This window comes from Cervus canadensis, chromosome 9 (assembly GCF_019320065.1).
Source record: "Cervus canadensis isolate Bull #8, Minnesota chromosome 9, ASM1932006v1, whole genome shotgun sequence".
NCBI lineage: Eukaryota > Metazoa > Chordata > Mammalia > Artiodactyla > Cervidae > Cervus > Cervus canadensis.
Window position 1 is genome coordinate 75,162,823 of NC_057394.1, and position 15,353 is coordinate 75,178,175.

At 37.1% G+C, this 15,353-nt stretch overlaps 1 long non-coding RNA gene across 2 annotated transcripts; it reads left to right on the forward strand.

The window, feature by feature from the left end:
- Positions 1–1,306: 1,306 nt before the first annotated feature.
- Positions 1,307–14,532, forward strand: LOC122447508. Of its 2 annotated transcripts, none has more exons than XR_006271261.1 (3): positions 1,307–1,442; positions 5,054–5,126; positions 14,447–14,532. It is a non-coding gene; the product is annotated as an uncharacterized LOC122447508 (long non-coding RNA). The 2 variants fall into 2 exon arrangements; XR_006271262.1 differs by lacking the exon at positions 14,447–14,532 and adding an exon at positions 7,194–7,286.
- The last annotated feature ends 821 nt before the right edge of the window (positions 14,533–15,353 follow it).

The window sequence follows — 15,353 nt, forward strand, 5'->3', positions numbered from 1 at the left end:
CACATTTTTCACAGAGATTTCATGACAGTATTTGTTGTTATTTTTCTACCTTGTTTATTTGAGTAAGTACCACCAATAGTAATGAAATATTCTTTGTACAAAATGTTGAAGACTATTTCAATATTTCTTAATAATATCAACAAGTATTATGAGTTACGTTCCCTTCACTCATATATAAAGAGACACAGGAAGGAAGTTATCAGAGGATATATTCTTTAAAATACATTAAATTACTAAAAAATACCAAAATACTTCGGCACATAAGTAAAATGCAAATGGTTATTCTGAAGTGTATCAAGGGTGTATAGCCGAAAGAATTAGTATCACAAATGATAAATTGCAAAATGACAACCTGTGGTTATTTAGTAAATATAATGGTTATCCTGGATCCTTAAATACAATTTCCTGAACACAGTTAGGAATCCACAGACACAAAAGAAATTCGAGTGTTCTTTCTGGGGTGATGGAAATATCCTAAAATGTGATTGTGATGCTGACTGTACAATTCTGCATATGCTAAAATTCAAAGTTTAACATTTTAAATGGATGTTACAGTATATAAGTTATAGTCTTGTAAAGGTATATAAAAAAGAAAACATACAAGAAAAAAGAGAAAATGTTGCTGAGACTTTAAAAAATTACTCTATTAAGTATCATTTGCTAATGAAACTGTGTTAAACAGGCAATGAAGGTCATCTCATTTAATCCTCACAGCAGTCTTCTGGGTAGGTTTTCCTAACCCTGACAGACAGAAGGGAAAAGCACTGGAGGTTTCCTAAATCTGAAGAGCAGGACCCAGGAGGCAAATCCAGAATTCTCTGCCTGGACTCCAACAAAGTGCTGGATTCTACAATTTCCTTAATTCTGGGCACCCTTATAATATCTTATTTAAAATATCAAACAATTAGTTCAAATCCTTGCCCAAATAGCATAGGAGTGAGCAGCCTCATGAGAAACTGTGTTTGAAGTTTAGAGTAACAGATAAACAAGCTGAAATCCCAAAGAAACCCTGGATTTTGCCTGGATTTTGCCTTTGTTCTTCACCCAAGGGTGCATTGGGAGGGTGGTGTGTTGCTCCAAAGTCATCTTGAAAGGCTGCACAATCAGGGCCTATCAGAGATATAACCTCAGCCTATGACACAGATCTACAGAGGTGATCCTGCAGTTGATTAAAAAATTTAATCTCCTAAAAAAACCAGTGGATCAATCTCACTAGCGTGGGGTTTGTACAAGCTTGAGATTCTTTCCTAGGAACTTGCAGCCACAGAAATTCAAGAAACTGTCTTTTGGCTTCTGACCTTCGAACGCTTACAACTGCATTTCCTTCTGTTTGGAATATTCTCTCCAATTTTCATCCAAGCTGCACTTCTACATTTCTCTGCTTCGAAGTCGTCATTTTGGGAAAATACTGCTTTGGTTCTGCTCCATGCTGTTCCATATGGGTAAGGAAGCCACCGCGTGATCTGGGAGCCTGTGTCCACTGCTCGGGGCACTTAGCGTCCCATCGTAGGTGCATCCGTGATGCCCGAGGAGGGAAGACGCTCATCCTCCGCGCTCACTGCTGGTTCCCTAGAGCTAACACAGGGCAGGGGAAACAGGAGGTACCCAGGAAATCATCACTGAGTAGCCTAACTTTACTTGGGGCTGAAGATTTCAAGGTTGTGTTTCATTTTGTTATCTTTGTTTTACAGACTGCAGTCCCTATCTGTAAATTGTTCAGTCTGTGGGGATAAAGATATTTAAACAATGGTAATGTCATATGGTAAAGATTCATACTATAAAGAATCTGCCTGCAATGCAGGAGACCTGGGTTTGATCCCTGGGTTGGGAAGATCCCCTGGAGAAGGGAATAGCAACCCACTCCAGTATTCTTGCCTGGAGAATCCCATGGACAGAGGAACCTGGAGGGTTCCTGCCGTCCATGGGGTCACAAAGAGTCAGACACGACTGAGTGGCTAACAAGTGACTAACAATGTCATATGGTAAGTATATGCATATGCTATTAATTGAAGTACATACCAAATACAGTGGGAAATTTTGTTTACTCTCTATGTTCATTTCTATTAAAATAAATAATTAAGATTCATAATATGAATCAAATATGGGATAGACTGGAACAGCAGTGACATTTCTTGAGTGTTTGCTATCTGCCAGTCATTCACCAGGAGTATGACATGTATTGCTATGCTTCAAATTTATGGCAATCCAACAAAGTCATGACTTTCATTTTACACATGAGGATACTGAAACCCAGGTAAAGTACCTACAACTAGCAGCTGGTGGGTCTAATATTTTCCCTAAGACCGTTAGACTCCACAGAGATTTCTTACTCTCCACATATATACTCCATAAATATTTATCTTTTCTCCATGAAATCTGCCCGTGGGATTAATATGAAGTAGACAGGATTCTTTAAAATAATTTTTCTATTTTCTTAAAAGGTTACTGCAAAATGGTGTTTTTAAAGCATTTATATAGAAATAAAATAATACAAACATTTTAAAGCAAGTAGATTTTTTTTTTCAAAATCATGCAGGTTTTACATCAAAATTTTTGGCAAAGAAAAAAAATTCTGCCAACTGATTTTATTAATGTTTCTAAGTATTCAGTTCATATTTGAAGCAAATTGATTCTCATAACCACTGTACAAGTAAAATTAATATAACAGATTTATTGAGGATCTTTAACATACAGCAGTGTCTTGTGAGTATTTATATAATAGCTTTCTAGAAGGGGAACTTCAATGTCAGCCAAAAAAATAATCTCTCACAGAGGAAAAAAAATAGATTGGACAATTTAGCCTAAGTACCTCAGGGTTTCCATGACAACCACAATTAGTACCATTTAACAAGAAAACAATGGATTTGTCAGTTCAGAACAATAGTCAAATACATGGTCTTCTAATTTATTTCACTATTAGAAATACAAAGAGATATCTGAATACTGCACTGTGACTGCTCCCGCACATGCTCTTTAGAATTTCTGAGGTTGTGGGGTGATCACATCATTAGCATAACCGGTATTGATTGTGTGGGGTGGGGGGGGGTGGGTTGTGTGCTAAGATAGATGTCCTCTAGAAATCCCATCTGAACACTTACCACCATCCCAAATCAATTACCCTCTACAAGATAAATAAGAACTGACACACTCTTTGTTCCAAAATGGTCAAAAGACAGGGGTATTCCCCTGCTCCACCTACAGTTTTGACCAGGCAGCCCACTCCAGAGTACAGAGGTGAACTAAAAGTAAACCAGTAAGCTGAAGCTGTCAGCATCATGATGAGAGCCATAAAAACTTTCTGATCACCCTTTTCTCTTGACTTTGCTTTCAAGAATATGGAAATATGACCACATCAATTCTCCAACATATAAACTTGGCTGTGATTACTGCCTGCCTCTGGCTGAGTCAGCACAGAGTTAGCCTATGAAGTAATGGGGCGTGACAGCCTCTGCCTTTCCCATCCACCAGTAAATGCTCTGTCGCAATGCCCTTCGCCACTGGCAAAGTCTGTGCATCAGCCTTTTTTATTTATCTGGTAGTTATCTGAGGTTGTGTAACAAGTCACAAGATAATTAGCTTCAAAAACGTTCTTCTGTAAAAAAAATTTCCCCCATATACACAGGGTGGGGGAAACAAAAATATTTCCAAGTTTTGGCAACAATAGTTACCTTGAATTGATTACTCAAAAGCACTTTGCAAGCATTTTCTCATTTAATTGTCACAATAGTCCTATGAAGAAAATGTTATTGTCCACATTTTAAAACTCAAGAAATCTAATCCCAGGAAAGTAACAGCCCCATATCACACAGCCCAGTGGCCAAATAAATATGAAGGTTTCAATCTCAGCTTCCTGGCTCAGGACTGGTTCGGTAATAATTATGCTACTCCAGTTGCAGAGGTTTGAAATTGCTAGGATTCCAGACCAAATAGATACTGTTAATGGAATGTATTCACACAAACTAATGTGTCTGCAGCATGTCTACGTGGCATTTCTTTTTTCAAGAGTTATTTGTCCTGAGAGAACAATGCAATAGAAAGAACGGAGTCCAGGGACCCGGGTTTAAATCCCAGCTCTGAAACTCAACTGCCGGGTGATCTTGAACAAGCTTCTGGACCTTTCTGAATCCAAGTGTCCCTAACTGTAATATGCACCCTGCAGAGCTATGGGTAATACCAGCAGTGGCATATGTTAAATGCTTTACGGGCAAGGGGCACTCTGAGAGTGGAGTCCATAATTATTTTGAGCTTCTTAAAATCAGAAATCTTTCAGATCCATCTCTGAACACCGTTCTACCAGCTGCTCCAAGAAACAAAGATTTTCTAGCAAAATACAAATGGATTGTCTGTATGCTCCAAATCCTCCCAGTGGAGGTGATCAAGGGCTTTCATTTCACTTTTAAATGAGGAAAATCTTATCCTGATACTTTCATAACAGCATTATCAGGTAAGGTTTCTAATCCCAGGGATCCTGTCATTTTTTTTTTTTTTTTTAAATGAGGAAACTTTAGAGTCATGTAAAGATCAACTTATATGAAACAAGACGGTTTGAGGAAGAAATTAAAGAGCGTTTGAGTCATGACCACTGGGTTGTAGTTGGCCTGGAGTGCGGAGGTTGTATAAAGAGCCATATATGGGGCACAGAACACAACTAAAGCTGCTAAAATAGGACCACTGGCAGCGCTTGCTTAACTCTAAGGAAACAGGAGGGCTCTTTTATCCTAATATACTCAAATAGATCCTGAAGAGGCCCTAGAAACAGCAGAGTGTTCTGCAGTATTTAAAGGATGCTGCTGAGATTCACAGTCCTAAAATTAGACCTGCGGGCTGCTTCCTGCACTTTAGGCTAAATTTCCTTTCCATGCCTGTGATTATCTTTCTGGAAATAAAGGTTCTGTTTCATTTAAAAATCTGTTTACAATAAAGAGGCCCACAGAAGCCTAGCCTCCCCTGTCTTGCACATAGAGTTACCTACCCAGGACCACACCTGTGTTCTGTGAAAGGAAGGGGCTGACAAGAAACTGCTTTGACCAGTGATCATGTCTTATGATTCCAGGACTGCACAGGGGAAATGTGGACCACTATTTTCTCTGCAAATCCATTCACATTGCCAGCACCTCAAAACTGGGGTATGTATCCAGTATCTGTCCCTTCTCTTCAGAGTTTTAAAATTTCAGGACCTTGAAATTGAATAGATTAATGTCTCAAAGTCCCCTGCACTCATTTGGAAGTTATATTTTTAATTTTGAAAAAAAAATAAAAACAATAATTTTTACTTTTGGTGTTAAACTTTGTCAGTAATCTTGTAGGTAAGGAAAGTATTATAAGCCAAAAAAGCACTGGGCAAATGAAATGAAAATTTTTTACACACACATACACATGCACGTGTGCTTACACATACATATATACACATATATACATACATTTAAATGCAATTTCTCCCCATGAATGGCCTTGGTGAAGTCATCACTGGTAGGTACTATTAGCCAAACCTCTATGGAGACTACGAGGCAATATTTTGCATTATCACATTTCATCTAGTCAAAATCCAGATGGCTGTCAATGAAGATTGCTCCCCCCGCCTCCCCAGGCCAAGTCTGACTTTGTGTGATTCGTACCTCTTTGAGACATCTGCTTCTGTCACCAAAGGACAGCAGTGATCTTTGTTTAGGGTGAGTTCTGAGTAGAATAATATGCAAGCAGGAAGCCCATTGCTTGCTATTTTTCTCCTGTCTTTAAACATATTTTCCAAATATTTTCTTTTCAATTCTGCATCTCAAGAAGAAGTTCTTTGGAATTATCCCTTTCAGTATGTAGCAGGTGGCTGGGAAGATACTCCGGAGGGTCGCATGTGCCCTCGGCAGCTCGGAAATAGGAGACACCTGCAACTTGGCATCTCTGGCAAGCGAGCACTTTCCTTACAAGTTTTAAGCCTAAGTGAAGTTCTCTCATTTAGAGACAGAGTTATCCTCTCTAAATTTTAAAATCAACCATTAAGAATAATCTTAGTCATTGATTTCTTTATTTAATCACACAATCGTAAATAATAGTGATATATTTGTGAAAGTAGACAACTTTAGTCTCTCCTTCCCTCACACTGATTGGGAAACTATCCTGAGTGATTAAAAATTAGAATCTAGTAAGTTGGGAAAAAAAAAAAGAAAAGAAAATCTTAGCATGAATATGAGGAAAACTATGGAAATCTACTCCCAGGAAAACCAGCATTTCCACTTTCTCTCTTCATTGCTAGCTGATAAACTAGGTAGTGAATATATTTATTTTATTGTGTAATAATAAACATAGCATAAGGAGTATGTTTTCAGATTAAGTAAACTTTATTGTTTCTGCTCTAGGCCAACTCTGAACAAGGTTAACATTTAACAGGAGTTTATATATATTATTATTATTATATAGAATTAATATATGTACAAATATTTTATAGAATATTTATATATATAAAGAATGGCAATCCTACATTAATATATATATTATACACACACACACATATAATATCCAGAAAAGGGGGAAAGTATGCATTGACATTTTAAAAACCTCTTCATTTTAGCTCTTGCATTCTCTGTTGGCAGCATCATAATTTCGGCAGTAGCAACTATGACAGCCAAACAAAGGATTAAGGCTGTTTGTGGAAAAGCAGCAGCAGTTGAATTGATAAGCAAGAGAAATTCAATATACTTGGAAATGCTGCTCACAGTAAAAAACAAGAGAGATAAAACACAAAGAAATGGAACTATTTATTTCTCTCATATTATTTGAATACAAAAAGTAGTGAAGTCTTTTTATCTGCCACTTTCAAGATGCCATCTTAGAATTTTGACCATGTACAAAACAATTCTTTGTAGTATTTATTTTTAGTATAAAATAATATTAAAATAAATTTGAAATAAAATTTTACCATTGGAAAAAAAATTCCACTCTCCTAACATACTATTTTCATTTTTGTTTGCTCTTTCCCAGTCATTTTTGTAGTTCATGCTCATGTTTCATATAGCTTTAAACACAGAACAGGAGAATTCTCGCAAACTAATTTATCTAAGAGATCACTGTGTACTGATTTCAAAGGAGACTCTACAAATATTACAAATACCTGCATAACATTATATAGAATTAATGTAGGATTCCATTCTTAATTGTTATTTAGTATTGAACATTAAATTTTTCCAATTCTTTTATTACAGATAATGCTACAATAAATGTCTTCACAGAAACAGCTTTTTCCCCCCACTTTTGCTGAATTGTTTTCTTCAAGTAAATTTTCAAGGAAGTTAAATTGTTGGCTAAAATTCCATATTATTTTTGTGCCTGACTTCTACACACATACTGCTTTCTTAAGTGGCTATTCCAATTTACCCTGCTAGCAGGCACATGTATGTGGAAGGTGTCCATTTCTAAACCTGAGTGTTGTTTGGGAGTAGGTCAGGGCAAAGTGGAGGAAGAACGTATAGAGTAGGGAAGAAGTTTAGTTCAGTCACTCAGTCGTGTCCGACTCCTTGCGACCCCAGGGACTGCAGCACACCAGGCTTCCCTGCCCATCACCAACTCCCAGAGCCAACTCAAACTCATGTCCATTGTGTCGGTGATGCCATCCAACCATCTCATCCTCTGTTGTCCCCTTCTCCTCCTGCCTTCAATCTTTCCAAGCATCAGGGTCTTTTCCAATGAGTCGGTTCTTCGCATCTAGTGGCCAAAGTACATAAAAGAATAATAGTGGGTATTCAATAAGTGTTGGTTGAATGAATGAATAGATAACTGGACTTTTTCAATAGTCAACTCCTTCCTTGGAAGGAAAAGTAGCCTAGAACAATGCATTTGTCTAACACAATAAGTGATTCTATTTCTTCTAGAGCTCGGCTCGATAATAGAGCAAATGCTGGCTTCCTATCAGCTTTAAAGTAGAAATAAGATGCTCTTTTCAATGTGATTTTTTATCATAATTGACCATGAACTGCCTTAATACCACTATCATAAGAACAGTATACTTTATCATCATTTCCAATCTTTAACTAAATTCATCTCTAAGGCAATTACCTGTCTACTGTTGATTGGCCATCTGTTTCCCCAGTAATTACATGAGCATGTCACTTAGCAACTTCTTTTCCATACCCTCATGAAACAACATGGTTATGGCTTTAAAGCAAGAAAATAATGAAGTCTTCTGTTATTACAAATAAATACATAGTCACATGCTCGGCATATATCTGTGTGAACGGGTGTGGTTGTGTGCTCCTTTTACTTCCGGTTGCTGTAGGAAACAGGGGGAGGTGGATATCAGCCTTCCTTGGATGTCTCATAATAACAACAATGACTACAGTGACTACCAGAGGGATCCACTCTTTGCCAGATGCTGCAACTTGCTGAAACTTTACATACATTATTTCACTCAATCCTTACCACAGTTTGACGAGCTTAGTACTTTTATACTTAACTGGGTACTTTTATCCCATTTATAGATAAAGAAATTGAGGCTTAGAAAGAATAATTTCCCTAAGGTCATAGCGTAAATGACACAGTTGGAATTCTAAACCAGAGTTATCTGCTCAAAAGCCCATGTTCTTAACCGCTATGTCCTTCAAGCTGATCACAAAATTAGTTCATTTACTACTTGGGCAGCTTGGTGCATTCAGAAAAACTTCATATGGATTAATAATGAGGAAGAGATTTAAAAGTGTCTCCAGCTTCCTCCTTTAGATTCTTTGAGATGTTCCTTGTTCTCCTGCAAGTTACCTGGCTCAGAACTTTGGGCTCAGTTTAAGGCCTATGGGGACTGTCCTGGGCGCTTAGAAACCCCCAGAGTCTAGCAGAGATAGCAAATGTCCTTGTCCGGGGAGTTTTACGACCTTCCTAGAAAGTGTTTTAGAATAACTAGTCATTAAGCTTCTGTACATTAACTGACATTTTCACTTGCCTGCTTTATGCTAGACAACATTCACTTGGGTGATCTACAAGAATTTCAAACTCAAATGGGTCCAAAACTAAACTCACTTCTATTTCTTTCTGACTCGTTCTATACCCCCAAATTGTCCTTAGTCCACTGCCCCCTGCTTGTGAGTGGCACTGTCAGACGGGGGACTGATCTACAGAGCCTGTTGAATGCAATTCGTCTGTGATTCCTCTACCTTATCCACTCACATGTCCATCAATTACCAGGCCAGTCACCACTGTCGTCCTTCCACTTATTTCCATCCCCGGGCCAGCAATATGTCTTGCCTTAGTTATTATAAAAGTCCCCTACTGAGAATTCTCTGGTGGTCCAGTGGTTAAGATTCCAGGCTTTCATTGCCAGGGGCCCCAGATTCAACCCTTAGTTGGGGAACTAAGATCCTACAAGCCATACAGCATGGTTAAAAAATTTAAAAGTCCCCTACTGATATTTCTGCACTCACTCTTGGCCTGGGCTATCCATTCAATCACTGCACTGCAACTGGATATTTCTAAAATACAAATCTAATATTTTCATTCTCCTAATAAACAGTATATGAATTTCTCTGGTGGCTCAGTGGTAAAGAATCTGCCTGCAATGCAGGAGATATAGGGTCAATCCCTGAGTTGGGAGAATCACCTGGAGTATGAAATGGCTACCCTCTCCAGTATTCTTTCCTGGGAAGTCCTATGGACAAACGAGCCTAGTGAGCTACCGTCCATGGGATTGCAAAAAAAAAAAGTCAGACATGACTTAGCAACTAAACAACAATAAATAGTGTATGATTCTACATTGTCTTCAGAATGTGAGAACTTTTCTTCCTCTTTATTTTTTCTCTTAGTAGAGACTGTTTCACACAATAGAGGTTAAAAATATTATTTCCTTGCTTTCTCAATCCCCTTTGTAGCTATTAATAGTAATGGTCATAGGATAAGTTTTATCTGAGACATAGGGATAAATCTTCTGGGTAACATTTATGAAGGATTTTCCTCCCTTAAAAAAAAAAAATAAATGAGAACTTCAAGGAGAGTTTTCCCACCTGCTTCACTTTTTTCCCCCTGTATTTGAATGATTTCCAAGAGCTTTAGAAACCATCTTATGACCATGGGTGATAAACCCAAGGACAGAAGCCACCAAGCTGAGGACAACAGAGTGAAATGAGGGAAGATCCTGGCTCACACAGCCACACACCTGAACCTCCCTAGGGTCACATTCCTTTGGATTTTGAGAACATAAAACCTCTTACTATGTAAGTCATTTTCTCTAACATTCTGTTTATTTATATCTGAAGTAATCTTAACTCATATACAAAAAAGAGTTCCTTCCCCAGGAGCACAAGCCCAGCGATCGTCACGAGGCTGCACCGTGATGGTGCTCCCTGTCTAACACGATGGCCTTGGCCTTGGTGAGCTCGCGCTCATCCTTTAAGACTCATCTCAAATACTGCCTCTTCTGGGAAGTTCTTGTACTCAGAATAATCACTTCTGGTCAAACACAGTATCTTATAATTACATATTATTACAGAGATATGTAGAAATATCTCATATGTCTCTTATAGAGATATATAGTAATGTTTATAATATATTAAATTGTGGTTAAATGTCAAGGAGTCTGTTCTCAAGTGCAGAAGCCAATGCCCTATCATGTATCTATTCCTAGCGGCTAGCACATTGATTTTCCTGGTATAAATAGTATACAACAGGTACTCACAGTTTCTGGAATAAAACAAAACTTCACCTATTGAGTGATAACAGAGTTTTCATCATGGTAAAAATTTTCCAGATCCTGTATAGCAGAAGCCTACAAAATATTGACACTTTTCTCCATATGGATTTTAGAACATGATATGTGGCAAAATATTTATTCATAGTAGGTATTTATTTTAATGAAAACCTTAAATTTATGTTTCAGGGCCACACTTTCTTCATCCCAGCTCTTACTCATCGTATATCTATACCTGCAGCTGAAAGAAGAGACTGGATTTAGCATGATAATCCTGAGGCTGTAATGATACATCACATCATTGAGAGACTGCAATTACGTTCACTAGACTGTGCTTAGTAAGGCAAGAAATTATATATAGACATTTGGAAAAACATTTAGAAATCATAAGAGTTAACCAACAGAGGGCTAGGCTACTCTTTAACCCTCAGCCAGCAAAACTTCAGTTCAATTTACTCTGCAGGCTGGTTATTATTCAAGATTATTAATCAACAAATACTGTTTGATAGCACACTATAAATTAGATGTCTAAGATCTAAGGATATATTGGTGCCCAATATATTCAAGTACCCTAACTTCATGGACCTTATATATTTATTCACATGTTGATAATAATGATAGTGACCATTTTGAGAATGAGGAGTAATCCTACAACATCCTGACAAAAAGGTCCCAGAGAGTGTTGAGGGTCACTTTTTAAGCTGGGTGGGGTGAGCAGGGTCCTAGCTTTGATTTGACTCATTGCTAGTGCAATTCTTAGTAATGTGTTACTCTTTATATAGCTGGCATGTAGGGAAAGATGCTAATTTATAGATTATGGATTTGGTTAGAGCCTATACCAATTTTCTATTTGTCTCTATGATCTGAATACTATTCAGTCCATGTCTAAAAGTAATCTCACAGCTCATGCATGTGGTATAGCAACCTTATATGGATAGTTCTGTCTAATCTGAACACCAATATAATGTTAATCTGGCTTCAAACTAGACCTGAATCTATTCTGGAAACCACACAATGGTGATTCAGATGCCATTGTATTGTGCCTGTGCTGATGACATGAGCAAAGTGATTGTCTCAAAATAGTTCAGCAGATTTTCCCATTATAGTTCCCATTTCTCTTCAGAAAAGTTATGAATTTTTGGAACACTAGTATTTAGTTATCAGTTACTACATGTCAGATGTTGTACTGAGCTTAATTATATTCTATCCTTTAAGACCATTATAAACTGATGATATAGGAAATACCCCACCACCATCAACTTCCTGATGATGAAACTGAGCCTTCAAGAGCTTGGGTTCCTTGCCCAAGGTCACACAGATTGTAGGTGGGCCGGCTGAGACTTAAGCCAGGTTTATGGGACTCCTAAATCCATTTCTATTAATTTTATACCATGCTTTCTTCTAGATATATCAATATGTAAAATTAAAATTTTTTAAATGCAGATACTTATCCATAGGAACAGAATACTATTGCTTATCAATCATACAGTTCTTGAAATAACATTGACTTTCTATTATATATAGTAGAGTGAAAAACCTAAAAATTAAAATTTTCAATTCAAATTTTTTTTCCTTCTAGGTCACAATCACTTAACAAAACTGAAGAGTCTATCATGTTCAGTGGTTGTAAAAATTAACAAACTAAGGCTTTTTCACAATCTTGCTTGCTAAGCCTGATATTAAATACACAACTAAGAATGGCAATGGTATTTTTAAGCATCGTATATGCATTTGAAATACTGGCAGAATTTCATATGTGGGAACTCTAATAATAGAAACCACTCCACAACCTTGGTTTTAATGTGTTCTTTTTATTCATATATTGGGTTCCCTAAGGGTTTTATCTTGAAGTGTTAACAGGGAAATCTGTCACCAGTAGAGGACTAAATGAAGTCAAGAGTCATATAACAAGCAGAACAGACAAGTAACCTTCACTTGGATACTTAAGAAAATACTGGCAGAAACCCTGATACAATCAATTTGCAAATAACTTGAAGACAAGAAGGTACTTAGTGGATAATGACTAATGTGTTCTACTTAACCAAATCCTTTTAAGCTAATCTAATATGGTAGATCAAGGAGAAATGATAGATCTACTACATCTTGATTGCAGCAAATCTTTTGATTATCTGCATGTTACACCCATCAATGATCAAAAAAAGAAAAAAAACTGTGACCTAAAGCACATAACTGACTACAGTCACTACATAACATAAATATCTGTATGAAAATACCAGATGCTCTATTTCTACAATGTCAAATCTATATGTATAAGCACAACATATATACATATGTATACATACATACACACAGAATATACGTACTTGGAAATATCTGAATATTTAGTCTTTGTATTATACTGGAATTTTGCATCATATAAATTTGCTTTAAGTTCTATGTCCCAAATATACAGAATTTGCATTGTGAGGAAGTTCACAGGAATGCAGGAGAAATTGGGGAGACATCAGGAAATACTTTCTAGGCATAGACTAGGGAGATGGTCAGTAGTAATGAAGAAAGATGGATAGATACGGCATCCACAGCCAGGACCAAGTCTACGTGCCTACAGACTGATGCATGGATGCATTAGGCTCCTCCTGGGTCTCTTGGCCTAAGTGCTGGATCCCACAGCTTCTACAAAGGGACTCTGGTCTGTGGGTGAATACCAAATTGTTGTTGATGGAGGTACAAACAAGGGACACTTTAGTCAGCCATGATAGTTGTTGGTTTAAAAAAAAAAAATTAATGATTGGATGATTGTACCTTGTTCTATGGCTAAACTTTTTCTAAAAAGTTAATTCTTCCTGCCTTTTTTCCCTAAAGTCACCAATTATTTTTTCATCACCTATGCTCAAACTCTCTGAGTTGTCTGTTAAGCATCCATCTCCTCACTCCTGCTCTTCAACCAAAACTGGTAAATGTAGCTGAAGTGTCCTTCTTCTACTCGTTTTTATCTTTTTGAACTGCTTTCTATGGCCTAGCTCACACCCTCATCACCTTGCATTGGGCTTCTGTTAACTGTCTTCAAATTAGTTTTCCTATCTTCAGTCTCTCACTACTTTTCATTCATCCTCCTGCTGCCAGAGGAACCCTCCTGAAGCACAGGTCAGATCATGCCATGTCCTTTAAAACAGGCCAGATGGCTCTGACACCATCAGGATAAAATCCAAATTCCCTCAAGTGCCATTCAGGCCATTCTACAATCTGGCCTCAATCTGCCTACCCACCATTTCCTCTCAGCAAATCCTTCTACATTTGACATGCCGATGTTTCCCATGTGAATTCCTCAGAACACTACTTCCTCAGAAATTAATAGATACTACATTGAACATATTTTCCATGGCCAAATAAGTGGGGGTGGCAATGCTGGCCTAAGTTGAGCTTGGTAGGACTTCTCAGAGTCAAACTGTTTTGAAAAATATGTCTGAACTATATATATATATATGCAAACTATATACATATATATATATGGTATATATTTGATAAAACTAGAAAAACAAGGGAATGATGAATACGAAATTCAGGTTAGTAGTCCTCCTCTGTGGAAAGGAGAGAGGTGTGTACAAGGGATTTAGTGATATTAAGAATTGCTCTGCATTTTAAGCAAGGTAGCAAGTACATGAGTGAATTGTTTATATATTATTTATATATATAGTTTTTTGCACTTTAATATCTGAAATCAGGATGGTATTACAATTGCTGAGAGTCAATGACAATTGTGATGCAGTTGTCTTTACCTGAAAATCATGTTAACCAACTTCTTTTACTTATGTCCTCCTTTTTTTGCAGGCATGAATGACAACTGACAAAAACCTGGGGGTGAAAGACCTGCTTTATTAAGTACAAAATAAAAATCTAAATGGCAAGAAAAAAAGTATCCATAACTTTGTAAACAATATTTACATTTACATTTAAAGGGATCTTTGTGGCTGAGGCAGATTCCCTTGATTTATTCCCTCATTATGGTCAAAGTAGATTGTAAATATGGCCGTTAAAATAGAAAACTTGGTGTAAATATTGTTGACTGGGTTTCCAGTAACTGTTAATATTCAACTCAAATGACCCACTAACATTATTCACCAAATCTGAACATCAAAATAAAAAAAAAAAAACTAGGAACAAAGACTGGAAAGCTTACTTCACTCGTATTTGGCCTGAGAAGGCAATCTGCACTCATGTGCCAATGGGGAAAAGTTACTAGGACTTTTAAACTCAAGTTGGTCTTGCCCTTCTGCTAACTCTGCTTTGCTTAGTTGTGTATGATGCTAATTACTTCTCTTCTCAATATCAAAATAATGATATTCTTAAGGGACTGTGGCTTATGTTTTGTTGTTGTATATATAATGATATGTATGTAGTGTTACTTAATCTGTTGTTTAATTAATGATTCTGTTTGTGTTAAGTGACATGCTGATCACATCCTCAAAATACAGGGTTTTGGCTGTGACACAGCTGTTTATATTGCCATAGGGCCTTAAAATCCTACCATGACATTAAATTGGAAACTGTTCCGCAATATGTAATTCTTAATTATATTTACTTGGCTCAAGGTCAGTAAATCAAGAGAAATTGAAAGATGAGTAAACTGATACATAAGGAAATCTCCAATATCTGTGTTTACTGACCTTCAAGTGTTGATTTGCCTAGTATTAGTTCCAATAGCAGACATACATTGGAAATAAAACACTAGGAGACA